Source organism: Coenobita brevimanus, chromosome 71 (genome assembly GCF_032717465.1).
Source record: "Coenobita brevimanus isolate Jiangsu-jjx chromosome 71, ASM3271746v2, whole genome shotgun sequence".
Lineage (NCBI taxonomy): Eukaryota > Metazoa > Arthropoda > Malacostraca > Decapoda > Coenobitidae > Coenobita > Coenobita brevimanus.
The window spans coordinates 43,936,122-43,959,762 of record NC_137024.1 but is presented as its reverse complement, the minus strand read 5'-3'; the positions used below and the strand labels follow the sequence as shown (position 1 = coordinate 43,959,762).

The following is a 23,641-nucleotide window of genomic DNA, read 5'->3' as shown; positions in this document are numbered from 1 at the left end:
TTAAACTATTATTATTAGTAAATAATAATTAATTAAAAATATCGGTACATTATTTATTAAGAGTAGCATATGGTATGCAATTCCTTATAAAAATCATTAAAACATACTGAATATATTATTTAAACCAAATATCCACAGCCTAATAATTTATTAGGCTATGGATATTTGATTCAAATAATATGTTTTAACCCCTACACCGCGGGCTTGTTTACCAATTACTTGCGTGTGCCGCGGGGTTATTTGGGCTCCGACAGACTCTCAAAAAATATTTGCCAAAAATCAGTTATTAGTCCTAGAATAATAAAATTACATATGCTTATGGCACATACCTTCAGCTTTCTCCTGGAATGATTGTTGAGCCTTCGTCGGTTACCGTAGGACTTGTGGAGACCTCTGAAGTAGGGTAACGAAGTCTCCACTTTACACTTCCCGACAACCCGTAATATGATTACCACAGCCAGATACAAACACTATAAACACTAATCTACAATTTTCAAGTAGTTTGGGATCCATACTAAAAAAAAAAAAAAAACTGTGAAAGCAATGGAAATTACGAGCGCGTCTGATCGTCGCACTGGCACTAGTTCGCTCATGGTAGTCTGTCATTTATTATTCATAAAACCCCTCACACTTTATATTTCTATTACTATATAACACTTATATATATCTACAGTCTTTATCCATAAGTTTCCTTCAGTAGTATTAGTTTATTGTCACTGTAGGGATTCAATTTCTTTCAGTAAAATACGTAGCATTCACTTTCTCGTCCTGTATACTGGCATTGAGAGTGAATGTCACTTTCATCTTCACTCTCATAACTCATAGCATTCAGACATGCTAGAGTGAAACTTTCACTTTCATTACTCCTAGGGTATATACTCGTATTCTTATAATACTACTCATTTACATTTCTATTTACGTTCTCTATTTTATTTACGTTATTTACATTTCTATTTTATTTACAGTGTTATGCACTGTCACTTGAAATAACTTATAAAACTATTTTCCATTGTTCACGTATATTTACATTCATTACTTTCACTTGCTGTTTACACATTATTTACAATTCCACTTGCACTGTTTTACTCAATAGAAAGATCGTAGTCACTCTCTTATCAATTGTCAGCCCTTTACCTCTTTCCACACGAGGTTTAGTAGGGGGTAAAGGTCACAGAGCCATTTGCATTGGGGTGAAAAAAGGCCTTAAAGTCAGCAAGATGAAACATACGTCCTCTCACTTCGGAAGATGAGAGTACACTGATAACACAGGGGCCAGGCCAGCTAGCCTAGAGGCCTGCTTTAGGGGTTATTCAGAGTTACCAATATTACTTCTTGAAACAGCTAAGTCTAGCACTGATACGATTGGCAGGAAATCTAGACAATACATTATAAATTTGGTAGTTCCAGGTGAATGTAAATATCATTTAGGGTTCTCCCTTCCCTCCTTACATGTATATTTATTACGAAAATAGATTAGAGGCCTACTTAGGAGATATATAATCAGAGCTACCAATGTTAAATCTTGAAACAGCTTTGTGTAGCACTGATATGATTGGCAGGAAATCTAGACAATACATTATAAATTAGGTAGTTCCAGGTGAATGTAAATATCACTTAGGCTTCTCCCTTCTCTCCTTACATGTATATTTATTACGAAAATAGATTATACGGCATATTTCAAGGGGAAAAAAACAGCGAAAATTAGCGAACGAGTGCACGTGAGGTGTTGTCAGGTGATAATTAGCCAATTCCAGGTGTATGGCACTCTCACTTACCTGATTTCTTTCTTGTATATATTATTTGGTATAAGAATACGACATAGGGCTTATTTCAATGGATGAAATCAGTGAAAAATTCCAGGGAAGATTTACTTAGCGTAGCATGGCCGGGCAGGCGAGAGGATAGGGTAATGGAGGGGGGGTAGGGAGGGGAGTCAAGAACGGGGAGAAATGGCTAAATTTTCAACAATGGATGGGAGTACAGATGAGATTAGGAGTGCTGACTAGTGTTGGACATTGTCAGTACTGATAGATGATACAAGCCCCCACTTGAAAGCCCGGGTGAATTCAAAATAACACAGAATCACAAAAGCGACGCCCCGCGGTATGATCCCTTGCTCCCAAGCGTCACGAAAGTGACACCCCGCGGTTAAGGGGTTAATGACTTTTGTAAGGAATTACAAAGGCTATTGTATATCTACAGTGCTCGTCAGAAGTATTCAGCGTTGTCCGCCGGGCGCGCAATACTTATGGCCAAAAAAGAATCACCCATTTTTGGGGGTAAGAATTGAGCCACAAGTTTGAGCTCCGAGCATGACGTCACGGTAGCCTGGGGCCTTCTGACGCGCTGGTTGGTTCCCGCCTCAGTCGCCCACGGGCTGCCTGAGAGAGAGGAACTCCGCCGAGTGTCCCTCTCAAATTGCGCCATTTTTTACCGAGTGTCCCGCAGTGTTTTGGCCTTCAAAACTTTGTTATGGCACCTACCCGTGAACTATCGAGTGAAATCATATCCCAGATCATTGCTCTAAAGGAGGCAGGCCACCAGACAAAGGAAATTAGTGAATTGGTTGGTGTGGCACGATCGACAATGCGTCGTTGGTGTGCGCGGTTTCGGGAGGAAAACAGTGGTGAAGTTCCCACAAAGAAACCGAGGTCTGGTAGGCCTAGGAAAACTTCCCCAAGGTCTGTTAATGTTTTAAAACGTGCAGTGGAGTTTAATCCTCGTGTGAGTGCAAGGAAAATTAAGGAGAGCAACCCAGAAGTGTTTGGTGAGGTGTCAGTGAGAACAGTGTCTCGTAGGGTGCATGAGCTTGGTTACACAAGTCACAGGCCTGTGAAAAAGCCTCTTCTCTCTAGCAGCCAGAGAATTCGTAGGCTTGCCTTTGCTAATAAATATCTAAATTGGGGTGAGGAGCAATGGTTGTCAGTGTTGTGGTCTGATGAGGCAACGTTTAGTGTTACCTGTAACAGAGGAGCATGCAAAGGTAGTGACCCACTTGACCCACGGTATGTAGAAAGCACAGTTAAACATCCTGATTCACTCATAGTATGGGGTTGTTTTTCAGGGAAGGGTTTGGGGAAGCTTGTTGTACTTCCCAAGAACCTCAGAGTGAATCAGGATGTTTACCTGGAGCTTCTGTGTGATCATTTACCAGACTCCTTCGAGCTAACAGGTGCACGAGTGTTTCAGCAGGACGGTGCACCTGCTCACAAGGCCAAATCGGTCACCAATTGGCTTCGTGACTGTGAGGTATCATTCATGACAGACTGGCCAGGAAATAGCCCAGACCTCAACCCGATTGAAAACCTCTGGTACCTCGTAAAGAAGAGTCTCCAAGGGAAGGACGTGAGCTCTCTGCCTAAGCTGGAAGCCGCCATTCGTGACTCCTGGGACAAAATACCGCTCCAGCACCTCAGGAGCCTCGCCCTTTCACTTCCAAGACGTCTCAGGTCCGTGAAGAAACGTAAAGGCTACCCTACGAAGCACTAAAGGTAAATAAAATGCATTATTTATATGTTTTTTCAATGTTGAAAGGTTTGTTTCTCAGGAGGGACGCAGGGCGCTCCATACTTCTGACGAGCACTGTATACTGAATTATTAAATAAAACGTCTTACGAAAATGCAGATAAAAGTAAAACTGGCAACATCACAGCCTTTGTTTCCCTGTAGTGTCCCTCCGCTTCGCAGCACGCCCGCTCACTCCTCTGTTTGAACTTCCACGAGTGAAGAAGTTACTACATGACAATACTGATACCAACTCTAATGTATGGAAGTGAAGTTTTGACCTTGTTGGAGGGACAGATGTCAAGAGTGAGAGCTGTGGAAATAAATGAGCTATTTGAGAGGAGCATGTAGAGTTACATGGAGAGACAGACTGACAAACAAGGAAGTGAAGGATCGTTGTGGTGTGGATGTGGATGTGATGGGAAGCATTAGAAGAAACACACTGAGGTCATATGGAGAGGATGGAGAGTGAGAGACTAATGAGGAGAGTGTATGTGAGTGAGGTGGAGGGGGAGGCCAAGGATGAGATGGACGGATGGAGTGGAGAAGTATATGAGAGAGGGGGGTGTGAGCTGCGTGCAGGACAGTGAAATGGCGGGGGACAGGGTGACATGGAGGCGATTTGTTGCTCGCTTGTAGCCAGTGGCCACCCCTTACGGGATTAAGGCGTCTGGCAATAGATAGATAGATAGAATAATAAATAAAAGTATGCTATTTTATGTATATATCTCAATATTTTTACAGTAATTCCCACAAATATATGCACATGATTTGCGCTTGTGCTTTGTCACTTTGCGCAAGCTAAATATTTGTCAGATTGCGCACTTGCGCTTGTGCAAGGTAGTGAACTGTGGATTGCGCATTGCGCTTGCACAAGATCCTTCTTCGTTTGCACTGCCCACCACCGGTGAAAACAGTTTAAAAACCGTTGGTGTGACCAAGACTAAGGTCTGATGTATCAGAAAAAGTCCCGGTTAGCAGGGGGAAGTCCTGATGCCTCTTATCGGAATGGCTTGGGCCCCAATAGTACATTATAGTGAGGTTTTACTGTATGTAAATGCTAATGTCTCGTATGATGCCTAACATTACACACTGAAGTGAAACATTGTGCAGCTCCTGTTTTGCATTTCAATATATTTATATTTTTTCCAGTGATATGGTACCTTTTCTTTGATGCCACAATTTACATTTATTATAAAAACAATAAACCACCATCACTTTCATAACTCATAAAACTCAAATACTAGTGTATGTGCTCAATAAATTAGTATGTAAATAAGTGACAGGGAATCATCTAGACAGCAAACTGTGTTGTTTTTGCTATGACAATGAATTGTCCCGGAACCGAATTGTCCCGATTGTGTGGTGCTGTTTCGGCCCCTTATTATTCGGATACCTAACCTACCATAATCCAATATTTTGTGATACTTCTACCTAATTTAATGGGCTACAACACTAAACTCACTGGGCAGAATTCCTATCACAGGCTGTTCTATGCAACACTGTGCTATGGCACAGGTAATTACTGCAGGTAAAAATGTCATAAAATATTGGGTTAGATATTTGAACAGCACCACGTAATCTCAGCACGTGACACAGGAAAAACACACAATCAAGGAGGGCCGCTAAGGTAAAAACTCTCAAATAACTTAACTGAGGCTTTGTAGTTGACTGCAAGATCTACTTTGTATTATTCTCCGATCTACTTCGATAGTAATGGTCTTAACATCATCATGAAGCTTACGTACTATAATTAATGCCACAATTATACTGCAGAAGAACTCAATTACTCACTTAATGTACAGTACTCCATGACAATACCTTGAGTGACGGTAAACAATAAGCCCATTTTTCTATGAGTACCAAGAAAGTCCCTCGTTAAGTTCAATAATGGTTATTGAGAAGCATAAGGCATATTGAATATGGCAACCAAAAATACCTCCATCACTTGTTTTATTACTAAACATTTTTTGTTCTTTTTTATATATATTTGGCTACTTTTTAATTTTAATTCAAATCGGCAGTAATAGGGAACAGTTGTGCAGGGTTGCCAGATTGGGTTACAAGTAGCGAATTGGGCTACTTTTGGAAGCCCTGCGCTACTAAATTTTGATTTTTGCTACTTGTGACTTTTGGGGCTACTTTAAAAATAAGTTAGGCTAACTTGGGCTACTAATGAGACGAAAGTCAAAGATTGATTCGTGATTATGTATCATTTAAAATATAATACAATTACCTTTTGAAGACATGAAAAGGAAATGATTTATAATGTATTAAGTTAAATTATTTTGATAGATATGTATATATATACTGCATAGGTAGATATGTATATATACTGCATAGGTAGATATGTATATATACTACACATGATTATGTTGGTCTACTTTATACCGAAATTCACCACTTTTGAGGCCTGTTTACGCTACTTTTGGCCACAAGAATCTGGCAATCCTGCAGACTGTCCAAACAAACTTGTGGAGGTTGAGGGAAGAGGAGGTACTATACTGCCGGGCATGTGGATTAGTAACTTGTAACAGTATGAGTCATATAATTGCATGAGTGCATTGATTACTGAATATGATAATGCCAAGTGAAAGCAGGTGTTTTCGTGGAAAACCAGTTTCTACAGGGAGCAGGTAAACAAGTTTTTCTCAGGTACGATGTTCCATTCAAGAACAAAATTCTGGTGTATTTATATATATATATATATATATATATATATATATATATATATATATATATATATATGGTAAATTTTTAGAAGTAACCAACGTTTTCTTTTATTATTTTTATGGTTTCCAATGCAAAATATCGTGTTTTAATTAGTTTTGACCTTCATTTTGGGGGGAAAATCCCACTTTTGTAATTTTGAGTGAGATTTCCAAAAGTGGGTTTATCCCCCCAAATCAAGATCAAAATTAATTGAAAACACACTATTCTGCATTAAACTAACCTAACCTAACCTAGGGCCTGACATAGACCGAGTGCACATTCCTGCACCAGCCAATATGGCGTGACATTCATCCACTACTGAGAGATAGCCTAACCTAAGCCACTATATGACGACCCCTACAAAATTAGCTCCCCCAACTCAAACTAGCCTTAAAAGGTAAGTCTTGGTTAGAATAGTTCAGGGACGTAATATAATGAAAATCGGTAACGTTGGTTACTTCTAAAGTTATACCATATATATATATATATATATATATATATATGATAATATTGGTTTTCTGTCGATAATCATTCCCGTCAATTTTATTATGTTCTGCACACTCATCTCTTCAAGTTCATCAACATTTTCCTTATACACTTCCGTCGCAAATTGGTTTTAAGGAAGATATAATAATATTTCGGTACCCCCACCCCACCCTCCCCCTTCCAACCCAGCTATAGTCTGACAAATCTAAACAGGGTTTGGGTGGAGTCTGCCTCTGCCTACACTATTGCCATGTTTCCTAACCCTACGATATATAACGCCTGTGGTTTGTGTAGTTGGAATGATACATAAACATAACTCATACTAATATAACTGTAATGAAAGTGCTGACATGTATCAAGGAAGAATAAAACTATTCTGCATACTATATTATACGATAATAGAGAAACGTGGCATAAAAATTTGGCAGTGTTGCTCTAAAAATATTCTAATTATTATTTACTTCCCCAACACTTCTAACAGTGCTAATTAATTTAGCAAGTATAATTGCAAGAAAATTTGAAGGGATAAAAGTGGGAAGAGGCGATCCTTTCATAATTAAAATAAATATAACAAACAGCTCTGGGGTGGCAGCACTCACGTGACACGTGTTTGTGTGTACGCTATGGGAGGTCACCAACCCCCTACAGGATTTAGGCCTATTGGGGAAACCTCTATAAAAAAAAACGCGCCGTGACTTTTACCTCAAGGGTGGTGCGGAAATAAAGTCAAAATTATAATCCATACATAAAAATGGAAGTAAAAAACCATGGATGATACATAACAAAATCTAGCGAGAGAGAGAGAGAGAGAGAAATAATAATAATAATAATAAAACTTTATTTCCACTAAACAGTGGGTATTCTTATACATTATACAGTAGTACAGCATACAGTATGAAAGTTCTATACACAATATAATACAAGTTGATACATTTGGTGGAGAATAGTGACAGAGAGGTAAATGGTTTAAAAGGTGTGGGGACACTTAGGTTAAAAATAGATCAATTAAGGGATTTAGGAACGAAGGCAGTGGGAAGGATTAAGACAGATGGGATTGTAAGATTAGGGAGTTTGAGCAACAGGGTAGAATGTATGCTCTCAATAAAAGTATAGCAATTATCAACGGCTAATTATTATACAGGTGTTGATGGTGGGGGTCTATATTTATAGGTGTTGGTGGTGGAGGTATAGCGGGTGTTGTTGATGGGGGTGTTGTTGGGGGTAGGGGTATAGGAGGTGTTGGTGGCAGGGGTATAGGGGGTGTTAGAAAAACGGAGATCACAAGAGGGAAACAGTGTCAAGGTCATCGCTGATGGAGAGGTCAGCTCGGAAACGTGGCAACAATGCAGGGAGGGAGTGACTCCACCAAAACCCTACGTTTAGATTTGTCAGACTATAGGATGACTTGCTGGCTCAACGATATTTGGTTCAAACTGAGCTTTCGACACTGGCACGAAGCAAGCCAATCACAGCCATAGCCAGATCACCTACAACCAATCATCATTTGCACTGGTCCCCCCACTATCTCCTGCTTTCATTTCAAAATCAGAGTAGACATGGCAGTCCAGTGCAGCAGTTGTCCCTCGGTTTCCAGCTACATTTTTCAAAGGTGCTTTGAAAACAATGATTCAAGCACTGAATTTCTTAGGTCCCACGGTGTTTTGCCCCTGTCTGTTCAGTGTCCTAAGTATGGGAATGACTGTATATTCAGGAAAGCCCAGCACCAGTGGGGTTGCACATGAAGTCATGTGATCCCCAAGACCAAGAAGTGCAAATTGTGTAACTACTGCAGTTCTGATTATCAGACGAGTAAGTTAAGAAGATGTAAGGTTTGAATAGTAGGTTACTTTCAGTTTGGGTTAGTTTGGGTTTGGTTAGGTTTTATCAGGGAAGGTTAGGTTAGATTAGGTTTGGTTTGGTTAGGTTAGGTTTTAGTTTGGGTTAGGTTAGGATAGGTTTGAGCTTCATATTTTACCAATGAAACCTAGGTTTTTCTGATGGTTTTTGGTATGATTCATTCGATCATCAGCTTCATTTTACTCGGAAATGACCATTTTCTGTGTTTCTCCCCTCCCTAAAACCTCTGATTCCCTGAAGATCCCCCATTATTGCAGGGGGACGGGGGATGGGCTTATCTCAAAATTGGGTCATTTCCAACGGAAATGATGCTCTAAATCGAATGAATCACATCAAAAACCATCAGAAAAGCATAGGTTTCGTGGGAAAAAGCAGTATGGGCTGAAAATCGATATTTACCTATATATATATATATATATATATATATACAGTATATATATATATATATATATACAGTATATATATATATATATATATATATATATATATATATATATATATACATACAGTAATCCCCCTATTATCCGACATAATAGAGCCAAAGGCATGTCCGGAAAGTGGTCCCATCCGGAAAGTGGACCCCTGGCTCCTGGACTGGTACTTAAGGACCATAACCCAGCCTAACTTTGAAAGCTACCTAAATAACTCCCTACCAGACATGCACAGCACCTATTTAAACCTATTTGAGACCCTATTCATACCAGTAATGGATATAAAGGATGAAATAAATGAAAAGGAACCAAAGATTGAGGAATTAGAAGTGACTGTACCTCAGCCAGAGTACTTACAACACATCTGTGGCCGCCTTCTCTAAGGCTTTGGCAGTGGTAAAAATGTTCTTGAAGCACTTACAGTAATCCAGTGTTGTGCTGCACTTAATTCTCTGCACTGTGAATTATAATTGTTTAACACTCCACATTGTTCTAAACTGCACCATGCCAGAGTCAAACACCAATTTGCACTCCACAGTTAATCCTTTGCACTCTAAATTCTAATTTCTTAACACTGCACAACACTGTAAATTCCCGTGTGGTCTAGTGGTGAGGAATTGCAGTTTATTCACCAAAAACGGTCACATGTGGCTTCCATTGCGATAAGCATCTACTCGCGATCGAAGTTAGGCAGTAACTGTTGGACAGTGTTGGTGATGGGGAAACAGAGTTGCCAGATTGCAATGGCCTATTACCAAACTCCTCAATTTTCATTACCAAATTCGTAAAGCAAGCATTTATTCTTCACTATTTATATATACAAGTGGAAATACAAGTAATCACTCTCCTTATAATTAACAGCATGTTGATTATTTTCACGCTATGTAGGCTAGCAGATTAATCAGAGAGAGCAGACAATCCACCATCTCCATCCTGTGTATCCTCATACATGTGAAAAATCCATTTGGTAATGCATTATTCTGATTCATTACCAAACAAATTTTTCATTACCAAATTGTCCTGCATTTGGTAATGAAAAATACCAAATGGCAACCCTGACAGGGAAGGGGGGAGGAAGGAAGGGGTGAATGGGCCATGGTGTAGACAGCTGTTTGACGCCAAGTGTGAATTTCAAATTACGGGTGGGGGAAAAATTTGGATTTTTTTGGGGGGATTTTTTCTTTTTTTGGCCATTTTTGGGTTCCGAAGGTCCATGCCCACATTGTCCGGTAAGTGGGGTGTCCGGAAAGTGGGCGTCCGGATAGTACGGAGATTACTGTATAAATATATACAGGTATATAGATATATATATATATATATATATATTTATATATATATATATATACAATTTTTATCTTTCACTCCCCTGCTAACTTCACTTCCACCCTGTCTTACTCTTTTCACCTCTTTCCAGAACATTTTCTTACAGTCCCTCCACTTTACACTCAAATTCCTTCCAAATTCCTCATCCACTCTCTTCTTACTCTCTCTTAATAATCTTTTCACCTCTCTCTTTCTTTCTACATATAACTCTCTCTTCCACCTCTCAACTTCTTCCATGCCCCTATTTCTCATCCGTTCATTGTATGCTCTCTTCTTTTGTGCCACAGCCTGTCCTGTCGCACCTCTTCAGTCCACCACGCTGTTCCTTGCGCCCCCCTCCGTCTTCTCTTCCCTCCACACACCACATCACACGCTGGACATATTTTTTCTGTAAATATCCTACACACACCTTCCACGTCTCCCATCTGCTCCAATTCATATTTGCTCAGTCGTTCTTCCACTTCTGTCTTATCTATCTATCTATCTACTGCCAGACACCATAATCCCGTAAGGGGTGGCCATTTGACTTTGAGTTAGTTGTTTTACGAGGAGGGACACTAACCCTCCACCAACCCACTTGTTGACACGTAGGGAGCACGTATGGTTTGGTTATATGGTTACTACCCAGCGTTGTAAATGGTTTCTTGGCTTACAGGAAACCATTAGGCTTGTCACTCAATGTAAAGCCGCCTGTAAAGGAAAGAAAAGCAATAAGAAGTGACAGGAAAGATGGGAGAAATAGGAAGAGAGGAGGACAGGCACAGAAAAAGAATGATACAGGCTACGGAAGAAGTAGGCAGCACTACATCGAGTGAGTGGATGATGGTCGCCACCACCTTCTCTCTTATACTTTGCCTTTTTCTCATCCTCTTGTAACCTTTCCACTCTCCTTGCAACTACTCCTTCCTCTCATCTTTCCCATCTTCTATTCCTCCATCTTACTTGAATCCTAATTCTGCCCACCACCAAGTAGTGGTCAGAAAGTCCACTTCCCCAACCTCTATAAGCTCTTGCATCCATTACACATCTTCGCATCCTTTCATCCACACACACATAATCAATCATTGTAAAGGATCATAGTTAAGGCAAGGTATGTGTAAGGTTGGTCTGCCAAGTTTTTATGCCCTGTTCCTCTGGTAGTGTATTCTAGTACTGGTCTCGAGAGAGGACCCCGCACAGTAGCTAGTGTTCTGAGGACGAGAAGTCGACCTAAAATCACATAGCATAACACTGGTTGATGTAGTGCTGCCTACTTCTTCCTTAGCCTTTATCATTCTTTTTCTGTGTCTGTCCTCCTCTCTTCCTATTTTTTCCATCTTTCCTGTCTCTTCTTATTGCTTTTCTTTCCTTTATGGGTGGCTTTACATTGAGTGACAAGCCAAATGGTTTCCTGTAAACCAGGAAACCATTTACAACGCTGGGTGTAACCATATAACCAAACCATACGTGCTCCCTACGTGTCAACAAGTGGGTTGGTGGAAAGTTAGTGTCCCTCCCCGTAAAACAAATAACTCAAAGTCAAACGGCCACCCCTTATGGGATTATGGCGTCTGGCAATAGATATATAGATATATATATCTCTTTTTTTAAGAATTTGTACATGTTCACATTCACTTATGTTTTAAAGCAGTACCGTAGTTGATCCCCACTGCATGCTGATTGTTGACTTAAAGGCTAATACTGTACCTACTGCTTGATTGACCGTAAAGGAGGAGGTTTATCTATTTTGTTTAAGAAAGATAACGAAAGGGCAATTGAGGAGATAAAAACTAATGCCGCGTTTTTGTGAGGCTTTTAGACCGGTATCGACTGATTTAGACCGGTCTTACTGCTGTTCTGGCGAGACAGTTAGACCGGTACAGACTGGTCCAAAGCAGTGCTGCCCCACAAGCTAGCCTAGGAGAAACCGGTCTACGCACAAACGTATGCGCGTCAGCAACAGCCAAGAAGGAGGCGAGGAGTGTCCGTGGCAGGGTGTAAACATCGATGGTCAACAGTGGTGGACTTGGGAATAAGGTTTATTTTAAATTACATTTTTAATGCTAGCAGAAGCCCGTGATCATCCAAGAAGGGAACCAAATGAATCTCACCATGAAGTAGAGGCTTTGTATTATTACAGATCATACGAAATAAGGTTATTAAAGCATTAATGACTGAGATAAAATTCGAAGGGAAACGTGAAATTTTTATAGTCAACGACTCCCTGACATTTATTTGCATTATTCTAGGCCACGCCCAGTCACTCTTGCAGCCAATAGCAGGGTCGGACCGACATTAGCCTGTTCTCGAGATCACTTATGAGTCCAGACCGGTCTAAACCAGTCCAAAGTGGCCCGCGAAAATGAGGCTTAAGCAAAAAGGGTTCTATTATTGTTTTGACCCCTAACGGAATTCATTATTTTTCTGTTTGCTAATGGACAGTTCTTTCAGTGACAAGAACTGCCACAACTCAGTAATAATGACAATACAGATTTATTTATTTTTTTCTGAAATAAAGGGGAGTTGGAGGCTTAAATTATAATCTTACCTAAATTTCTTATATATTGCTTGGTTTACTAAAATGCAATCAATTGCACTTCTCATTTCTATGTTTTCCCAGGTAATCTCCCCATCACATCCCAAATCACCATTTAGTAACACCAAATTGTTGTCTACAGTCCAGTTTAATACTGTCTCACCATTTTTATTGACTGCCTGTGGTCCCAGGAAACCTATATGGCCATTAAAGTCTCCAAGAAAGATTGTTGGTTCTCCCTCATTTGTGCTTAAGATACCGTCAACTTCTTTCTTTATTATTTTATTTCTTTCATAACCATTTGTGGACATGTACACCACTATTACTCTAAATGTAAAAGATTTTCTTTCAAGCTTAGCATACAGTATATCTTTTTGTGGTAAAATAATCATTTAAGCCCCCAACTCCCCTTTAATTTTATTTTTCAGAAACCTACTGACTTCAGTGTTTTTTCTGTAGGATTTTGGTAACTGATTTTACCGCAAATTACCCGTTTTCGAGTTTCCCCCCCCCTTTCCTCACTTCAGCCACCCCGAAATGGCATTTTGCGATATAATCGGCAATAAAAATCGTACAGAAATCATTAAAATAGGTTAAAAAAAAAATTATATATTTGGTTAAGCAACGATGGGTCTGGTTAGTACTTGGATGGGTGACCGCCTGGGAACACCAGATGCTGTTGGCATCCCAACGTGTCAAGTGGGGTTGGTGGAGGATTAGTGCCCCTCCCTGTAAAACAATTAACTCTAAGCCATTGGCCACCCCGTCTGGGATACATGGCGTCTGGCAATGAATGAATGATTAAATATGTTTTTTTCATTAACCTAACCTAACCAATCAAACCTAACCTTTATATAAGGCTGTGCTGTTTGAACTGAAGTACTGTAACTTTAACTTTTTTTTTTTTTTTTTCTCATTAATCTAACCTAACCTAACCAATTAAACCTTACCTTGTATAAGGCCATGCTGTATCAACTGAACTAGCTAACCTTAATTTACAATGAATTCATAAAGCCCATAGCCACAACCCAGACATCTGTTCTGGATGGTCTTGATAGCTAGACTGTTAAAATAGGTTTAAAAAGGGAATTATATATATGGTTAACTGTGTTTTTTCATTAACCTAGCCTAACTTAACCAATCAAACCTAACTTTCATTTAAGGCTGTGCTGTATGAACTGGAGTAGCGGTTTTTTTTTTTTTTTTTTTTTTTTCATTAATCTGACCTAACCTAACCAATCAAACCTAACCTTGTATAAGGCCATACTGTATTAACTGAACTAACCTTAATTTACCTGTACAATGAATTCGTAAAGCCCATAGTCACAACTCGGACGTCTGTACTGGACGGTCTCCATAGCTAGACTAAATTCAAATTCATATGACGGGCCTTCCTTTCCTATTTGGGAAAATTAGGTTTGAATTTTTTTTTTTTATTTTTTTTCATTCATTGCCAGACGCCATGTATCCCAAACGGGGTGGCCAAGGGCTTAGAGTTAATTGTTTTACAGGGAGGGGCACTAATCCTCCACCAACCCCACTTGATGCGTAGGAATGCCAACAGCATCTGGTATTCCCAGGTGGTCACCCATCCAAGTACTAACCAGACCCAACGTTGCTTAATGATTGGCCTAATACAAAGGAAATTGTAAGGAGGTTGCTTGTTGACCATAGGCCATGATTTATTCAAAATGAAATCCCCTCCACATCGTTTTGACCCCAAACGGAATTTATTATTTTTCTGTTCGCCAATGGATAGTTCTCTCAATGACAAGAACTTTGAGTACCAACGCTTACCATACCACCGCAACTGAGTAATAATGACAATACAGATTTTTTCTTTTTCTGAAATTCTGAACAGCAGCTGGTCTTGTCGTGGCCAGCTCTGGCGAGTTATGAGTGCGTGTGTACGTTGGTTTCCACTGCACTTTACCCGCCTTGAGCGGCAGCCAGTAAGCAATCTGATGTGAAGGATGGTCATTTTGAATTAATCATGGACTGTGGCCAATGAGTGACCTTGTTACAATTTCCTTTGTTTTAGGTCAGTTTTTCCCAAAATAGGAAAGAAAGGCCCTTCATATGAATATGAATTTAGTTTAGCTAAAACGACTGTCCAGTTCGGATGTCGGGGTTGTGACTATGAGTTTTTACGAATTCATTGTAAATTAAGGTTAGTTCAGTTAATAGAGCACGGCCTAATACGTGGTTAGGTTTGATTGGTTAGGCTAGGTTAGACTGCTGAAAAAAAAATATAGTAACTTTAGTTAATACAGCATAGCCTTATATAAAGGTTAGGTTAAGTTAGGTTAATGAAGAAAAACACAGTTAATCAAATAGCTATATAATTTTTTTAAAACCTATTTTAATGATTTCTGTACGATTTTTATTGCCGATTATATCTCAAAGTGCCCGTTTTGGGGGGGTTGAAGTGGGGAAAGGGGGGGGCAAAACTCGAAAAGGGTAAATTGCGATAAAATTGATTATCAAAATCCAACAAAAAACACTAAAATCAGTATGTTTCTGAAAAAATAAACTTAAAGGGGAGTTCAGGGCTTAAACGATAATTTTACCAAAGTAAGGTACATATAGAAATGAGGAAAAAGATATTTCCTACTTAAAAATGACTGCAGACAAAAAAAAATAGCTTCAATTCCTATATTGAAAGTAATATTGTAAGCAGTAATTCATACAAGCTAGAGGAATTAGAAAATCTAATGAAGAAGGCATCGGACCTTCACTTGAAACAAAAAATAAAGAGAAGAGTAAAACAAAGCAGGAATGAAGAAATAGAACCAATATGGACAACAAAAGAAGTAAAAAGAGAAATATGTAAAAGAAGACTTTATAAGAAAAAGTAGCAAAAAGCACAGACCAATAAAGAGAGAGAGACATTCAGTGTCTTGTACCAGGAACAAAAGAGAAAAGTCCAATCTTTAGTAAAAATTGCAATTTGGAAACATGAAAAGAAAATTACAGAAGCCATAAGAGTAGACCAAAATAAAACAGTAAAGCTTTGGGACCACATAAAGAAAGCAAAAAAGAGAAAGCACGACAAGAAAAGACATCTTGCTATTTAATGGTGATGGTAGTTAAATGAATGTATCCAATCAGCTAGCAGTGCTAGAGAAATTCTGGAAATAGATATACAAAATGAGAGAGAATAAGATACATGATGTCTGGTATGTCAGTACTAGGCGAGAGTACACCATTAAACTTGAAACTACCAAAGAAAAAATCAAAAACAGTTTAAAAGTAAAAGAGCAAATCATTATTCAGTGGACTGAATGGAAGTTTAGTCCAGACCTGAGAGAACGCTAAGATATGGGCTATGAATGTGACAACATCGAATTTGAACCTATGAAGGACATGGATGTATATATAACAACTGAAAAAGTTAAAAGACAACTTCATAACACAAAATATAAAAAGGCATCTGGCCCAGATGGCCTAAAATCAGACTTACGGTATTTAAAATGCTAGACAGTAATGTACAATACAGTATATATCAATCAGCTAAAGAAATGTTTAAATAAAATAATGAATGAAGAAGAGATATGCAATAGTTGGAGGACATCAAATACTATATTGATCCAAAAGAATCCTAATCCCACTGCTGCTGATTTGTTACCAATTGCTTTAACAAACTCCACATATAAAATTTTCATGGGGATACTCAGGCAAAAACTAGAGCAACATATGAGGAAAACAAACAGTACCGGTACAAGCGAATTACAGGCAGGTTTAACAGAAAATGGAAGACTCACAGATAATTTGTATATGCTTAAATACTGTGTTAATGAAAGCTACAAAATGAAAAAAACTCTAATACTAACTTCACTAGACTTCCAAAAAACATTCGATTCCATCGACAGATGTAGTCTTATAAGAGCACTAACGAACCACAACATACATCCAAAAATCATAAATGAAATAGCAGTAGTACAGTAATCCCTTTAATAGTCGACGTAATACAGCCAAAAGCATGTCCAGGAATTGTTTTTTTCCAGATATTGGGCCCCTGCCTCCTGGACTGGTACTTATGGACCCTAACCCAGCCTACTTTGAAAGCCACCTAAATAACTCCTTACCGGACATGTATAGCACCTGTATAAGACCTTATTCACACCAATAATGGACATAAATCTATCTATCTATTGCCAGACGCCTCAATCCCGTTTGGGGTGGCCACAAACAAATCGCTCCAAGTCACCCTGTCCCCCAGCATTTCACTGCCCTTCTCCTAACTCACACCCCCCTCTCTCATATACCTCTCCACCTCATACCTCCATCTCATCCTCGGCCTCCCCCTCCCTCTTCCTCCCTCCACCTCACTCACATACACTCTCTTCGTCAGTCTTTCACCCTCCATCCTCTCCACATGGCCAAACCACCTCAGTGTGTTCCTCATAACGCTTCCTATCACTTCCACATCCACACCACAATGCTCCTTTGTATCCTCATTCGTCAGCCTGTCTCTCCATGTGACTCCACAGGCTCCTCTTAAATAACTCATTTCCACTGCTCTCACTCTTGACTTGTGTCCTTCCAACAACGTCCAAGCTTCACTTCCATACGTTAGAGTTGGTATCACAATACTGTCATGTAGTAACTTTTTCACTTCCATACTCACTTCCCTGTTTCTTATCACTGCTTTCAAAGAACCAGCAACCTTTCTTCCCTGCTGTACCCTTTCAAGCACTTCACCCTCCAAACCTCCATCCTTACTCATCACACTACCCAAGTACTTAAACGTACTCTCATTTTCCAATTCCTCACCATCCAACCTCGCTGTACATTCACTGCCTTCACCTCTCTCAAAGACCATCACTTTACTCTTCCTTACATTCATCTTTAGATTCAGTTTCTTACACACTCTCCCAAACTCATCCACCAAGCCTTGCAGCTCCCCTTCGTCTTCACTCAACAACACGGTATCATCTGCAAACAACAGTACAGGGAGTTTCCAAACACTATCCTCTCTCACCAGGGCCACTCCAACATCCACTACCCTACTTTGTACCTCTTTTATTACCCCATCCATGTACAGATTGAACAACCGTGGAAACATGACACATCCCTGTTTCAACCCAACTTTCAAAGAGAAAAATTCATTTAGTTCACCATCCACACGCACTGCATTCTTCGCACCATCGTACATACTCTTCACAGCATTCAGCAACTTCCCATCTACTCCGTATATTCTTAACACTTTCCACATTCCTTGTCTATCCACCCTGTCATATGCTTTCTCCAAGTCCATGAAAGCCGCATACAACTCTTTCCCTTCTCTAGAAACTTTTCCACTAAAGATCTAAGAATGAATATCTGATCTACACAACCTCTTCCCTTCCTAAAGCCTCCCTGTTCTTCTCCAACTAATTTCTCTGTTCTTTCTCTAACTTTGTCAATAAGTATCCTACCATACACTTTTCCTATTATACTAAGAAGACAAATGCCCCTATGATTACCACACACTTCTTTTTCCCCTTTTCCTTTGTACAAGGGAATAATTATACCTGACTTCCAATCCTCCGGGACTCTACCTTCCTCCCAGGCCAATCTGCACATCTTCCACATCCATTCTACTACTATCTCTCCCCCATGCTTCAGCATTCCACCACACACTCCATCAATTCCTGGGGCTTTCCCTAATTTAACTTTCTTCATTGCTTCCACAACTTCTATCCTACCGATTTCTTCCTGTCTTCTCACCTCCCTCCTTCTCCCAGCCATTCCCCAGCCACTTATACTCGCATTATGGGGGAGGCGGTGGCTCAACCGGTAGAGTGGTGGCGTGCGGTCTTAAAGGACCCAGGTTCAAATTCCGGCTGGGGCAGGGAACAGTTTAAGGATTTGAATTTCATTAATTCAGGCTTTACTGATCTACCAGAAGACCCGCCGACATGTCGTAAAAATACCCCCGCTATTACCAACACACCAGTCCTGTATGAGAGAGCCCTAGCATGTATTCAATATGGACGGTGGATGTTAGCGCCGAAGTGGTGATATGTAGAGGTGTATGGTATGTAGGAGGACTGCTGGGCCTTGATAGCAGGCTGTGAAGCCTATGCCCAGAGTCGGACACACACACACACACACACACACACACACACACACACACACACACACACACACACACACACACACACACACACACACACACACACACACACACACACACACACACACACACACACAAATCCTCTATGTTCAACAGTTCCTTAAAGTGTTCTCTCCATCTGCTCACTTTTTCTCCCTTCTCCACTAGTAATCTACCATTTTTATCTTTCACTCCCCTGCTAACTTCACTTCCACCCTATCTTACGCTTTTCACCTCTTTCCAGAACATTTTCTTACAGTCCCTCCACTTTACACTCAAATTCCTTCCAAATTCCTCATCCACTCTCTTCTTACTCTCTCTTACTAATCTTTTCACTTCTTTCTTTCTTTCTACATATAACTCTCTCTTCCGCCTCTCAACTTCTTCCACGCCCCTATTTCTCATCCATTCATTGTATGCTTTCTTCTTTTGTGCCACAGCCTGTCTCACCTCTTCAGTCCACCACGCTGTTCCTTGCACCCCCCTCCGTCTTCTCTTCCTTCCACACACCACATCACATGCTGCACATATTTCTTCTGTATATATCCTACACACACCTTCCACGTCTCCCATCTGCTCCAATTCATATTTGCCCAATCGTTCCTCCACTTCTCTCTTATACTTTGCCTTTTTCTCATCCTCTTGTAACCTTTCCACTCTCCTTGCAACTACTCCTTCCTCTCGTCTTTCCCTTCTTCTATTCCTCCATCTTACTTGAATCCTAATTCTGGCCACCACCAAGTAGTGATCAGAAAGTCCACTCCCCCAACCTCTGTAAGCTCTTGCATCCATTACACATAAAACATGACATAAATGAAAAGGAACCAGAGAATGAGGAATTAGAAGTGAGTATGGAAAATATTTAGCAATGTACAGGGTACTTACAGCACGTCTGTGGCTACCTCCTCTAAAGCTCTGGCAGTGGTGAAAATACTCTTGAAGCACGTACAGTAATCCAGTGTTGTGCTGCACTTAATTCTTTGCGCTGTGAGTTTTAATTGTTTAACACAGCACATTCTGTTCTTAATTTCACCATGCCAGTTTCAGCTGCCAATTTGCACTCCACATTTAATCCTTTGCACTCTAGATTTTAATTTCTTAACATTGCACAACACTGTAAATTCCCGTGTGGTGTAGTGGTGAGGTACTGTATTGCAGTTTATTCACAGAAACGAGCACGTGCAGCAGCCATTGCGATGAGCATCTACTTTCGATGGTAGTTAGATGGTAACTGGGGAGGGGGAGGAAGGAAGGGGTGAAGGGGCCGTGTGTAAATGCAGCTGTTCGGCACTGCACGCCAATTTCAAATTACAGGTGGGAAAAAATTTGAATTTTTATTTATTTTTTTATTTTCATTTTTGGGCCATTTTTGGGTTCCGAAGGCCTAGGCCCAAAATGTCCGGAAATTGGGGTGTCCAGGAATTGGGTGTCTGGTTATTGCAGGGATTATTGTATATACAGATGATAAAACAAACTTGTATCGAAATGGGACAAAGGAAACTACCATTAACATAGCAGATGGCATCAAACAAGGTTGTAATGCATCAACATTCTTATTCCTGTTAATAACATATGAAATAATAAATAAACTAGAAGCAACAAATGTCAGATGTAGGATTTAAGAATGAATATTTCAAAGTACCATCCACTCATTCGATGTAGTGCTGCTGTCGGGTGTCTGCCCTTTCCTCTCAAACATCCTTCTTTCCTTCCATCCTCTTCTGTCTTCCTTTCCTTCATTCTTTTCTTGTCCTTCTGCCTATGGGTAACTTTACACTCCCTCTTCTGTCTCTCTTTCCATCATTCTTTCCTCTTCCTTCTGCCTATGGGTGACTCTACACTGAGTGACAAGCCAAATGGTTTCCTGTACATCAGAAAACCATTTACTATGCTGCGTGGTAACCATTTAACCAAATTTTGGCACCTGGTGGTTTAGTGGGTAATTATTGTGCTCCAGTCGCATTGAGCCAGTGAAGGTTTATATCCAAGGGATGGTTGGGCTTGGTTGCTCATGTAATGCCACTTAGGGATGAGTGAGGCTGATCACTCATCTTAAATGTCGAGACCAACTGCCTAATCCCTGGCCCCTACACTCTTCATGGGGCAATGTAGAATTGGATGATGGATGGATGGATGGACCAGTAATATATTATGCTGATGATGGTCTAATGTTGTCTCATTCAGTGGAAGAAGCAGAGGAGAGCATTATATTTATTCAGGAGGTAGCAGATAGTTATGGATTGATGATAAATAAAGAGAAAAGCAAAATAATTATATACAGTAACAAGGAATGACCACCAAGCATTGAAAACATCCAAATATGCGAAACCATTACTTATGTAGGAGTCAAAATCACAAACATGTAAAACTGCTTTACAGAGTATAAAAGACAAAGATTAAACAAAGCAAATCATTTAGCAAATATGATGTATGGTGTTGTTGTAAGGTGTTTCAGGAGGCTTATGATAGGAAAAAGTTATTGGAAAGGACTAGCACTGGCAACAATACTGTATGGAGCAGGGGTAGCTAGTAGCTTGTACAGAAGATGAAATAACAATACTACAGAATATTGAAAACAAAACTACAGAATATTGAAAACTCATTACAGTATATAGGGCAGTATTACAAGTTCCCACATACACAGCAAATTGCGCCTTAAGAGGAGGGATTGGAGCCACATCAACTGGAGCTAGAGACAGGAAAATGAAAATACTGTTTACAGAGCACTTAATAAGGGGACAGAAATGAACTTGTTAAGGAAATGTTTATAAAAGAATTTGAAAATGAGAAACAAATGGATAAAAATACTAAAAAGATATGTGAATGAGCTAATTATAAATATAACTGATAGTAATAGAATGACCAAAAAGAAAATTGTGGATAGAATAAAAGAATGGGACACAGCAAAGTGGAGGGCAGAAACACAAACAAAATCAACCCTTAACATATACAAGAATAACAAAAGAGGAATGTTGGATTGACAACATGATAGGTACTAAAATATTTGTAAGAGCTAAAACAAACTCACTCACTTTAAACTGGAGAAATAGGATTCAGAGAAAAAGAGAGGAATGTCCATGCTGCAATTCAGAAATAGAAACACTAGAGCACTTCCTACTGGACTGTACCGAATACAGTGACTTAATACAAAATTATCATTAACAAACTCACTCACTTTAAACTGGAGAAATAGGATTCAGAGAAAAAGAGAGGAATGTCCATGCTGCAATTCAGAAATAGAAACACTAGAGCACTTCCTACTGGACTGTACCGAATACAGTGACATAATACAAAATTATCATTTCATACAAAACATTCAAATCAGACACAGAGAAGACAGAATAACAGGCATGCTACCATTTGAAGACAGAATAACAAACATGCTAGCATTTGACATACAGTATCAGATTGTGAAGAAATTGAAATCAGGGAGGACTTCATCAGTGGAATCTGGACAAAAAGAAACATCATATGCCAAGAATTTCATTAATAATTACAACAAATAAAACTACAAATCAGCAATTATCTATGAAGTACAGGACAAGGATAGAAACAAAAAAAGACAAGAAGAGATATGTATAAAATACTGTAGTAAAAATAATAATAATAATAATGATAATAATAATAATAATAATAATAATAATAATAATAATAATAATAAAAATATTTAAGAAAAATAAATAAACACAAGAAAGTGGGAGCTGTTGTAAAGGCTTATCCCACACCTACTGCTGGACTGGACTGGACTGCTATGTATGATAGATTGTAGTCCATCCTTAGCCCATTAGTTGACCAGTATGTGCCGAATATGCCCTGCAGACCTTCCCCACCACCCAAATCACCTCCCAAGGCTTTGGAAAAATTGTCACAGAAAAGCTTGGGAAACATACAAACTCTCCAGGAGTATTGATGGAAGACTGTCTCCTAAGACTTCTCGAGCTCTATCATACTATGACTCTCACAGTGACAGCTTTTGTAATTACTTTACACACACCGGTATGCAGATCAATCATGAAATGTCACTGATTAGAAAACTACAGGTCTCCTCCAAACCATTTTGGCAATGCATCAGATATAAGAAAGTACAGTAGGTGCACCTTCAGTAAGCCCCATAAGGTTGGACAGCAGAGAGTTATCATCCGACTGTACACAGATGGCAGAAACTTTTGCTAGCTACACATTTTTGTACAGTTTACTCAACACATCCTCCTTACATTCCCCTTCCTCACCAAATTTTATAGGGTGCCCTTGATAGAGTGATGTTATCCTTGCAAGAATTGAGAAATAGGCTTGTGGCACTGGACCTGAACACCAGTATGGGATCTGATGGCTTGCACCCCAGTCTTTTGAACTACAGTATTGCCTAGCCTTAGCTTTACCCTTGTTTTTGATAGCCATTTCAGAAGTCCATCACCACTGGTAAATTGCCACAGGATTGGAAGAGATCCATTATCATTCCTATATTCAAAAAAGGCTCTTGACACATACCTCTTAACTATAGGCCTATTAGCCTAACCTCTGTCTGCTGTAAAACTCTTCAGCGATTTATTACAGAGTCATTGTACAACTACCTCGATACTAAAGGAGTGCTGTCAAATGAGCTGTATGGATTCAGACAGGGCAGAACAGTTGACGACCAATTGTTACTTGTGTATAATGGTGCTACAGCATGGTTGGACACTGGGTACATTGTGGATGTTGTCTTGTTTGACT

The 23,641-nt window shown here is 39.6% G+C and overlaps 2 protein-coding genes across 2 annotated transcripts in view; one reads left to right on the top strand and one right to left on the bottom strand.

Moving 5' to 3' along the window:
- Positions 1-5,304, bottom strand: part of LOC145406767 (uncharacterized) — an 83,072-nt gene extending 77,768 nt beyond the window's left edge. Inside the window, exon 1 of the mRNA XM_080277864.1 lies at positions 5,299-5,304. The gene's annotated coding sequence lies outside the window, so the exon portion shown is untranslated. The remainder of the gene's footprint in view (positions 1-5,298) is intronic.
- Positions 5,305-6,034: 730 nt separating this feature from the next.
- The window catches only part of LOC145406766 (transcription initiation factor TFIID subunit 2-like), a 69,681-nt gene continuing 52,074 nt past the window's right edge, over positions 6,035-23,641 (top strand). Inside the window, exon 1 of the mRNA XM_080277863.1 lies at positions 6,035-6,140. The gene's annotated coding sequence lies outside the window, so the exon portion shown is untranslated. The remainder of the gene's footprint in view (positions 6,141-23,641) is intronic.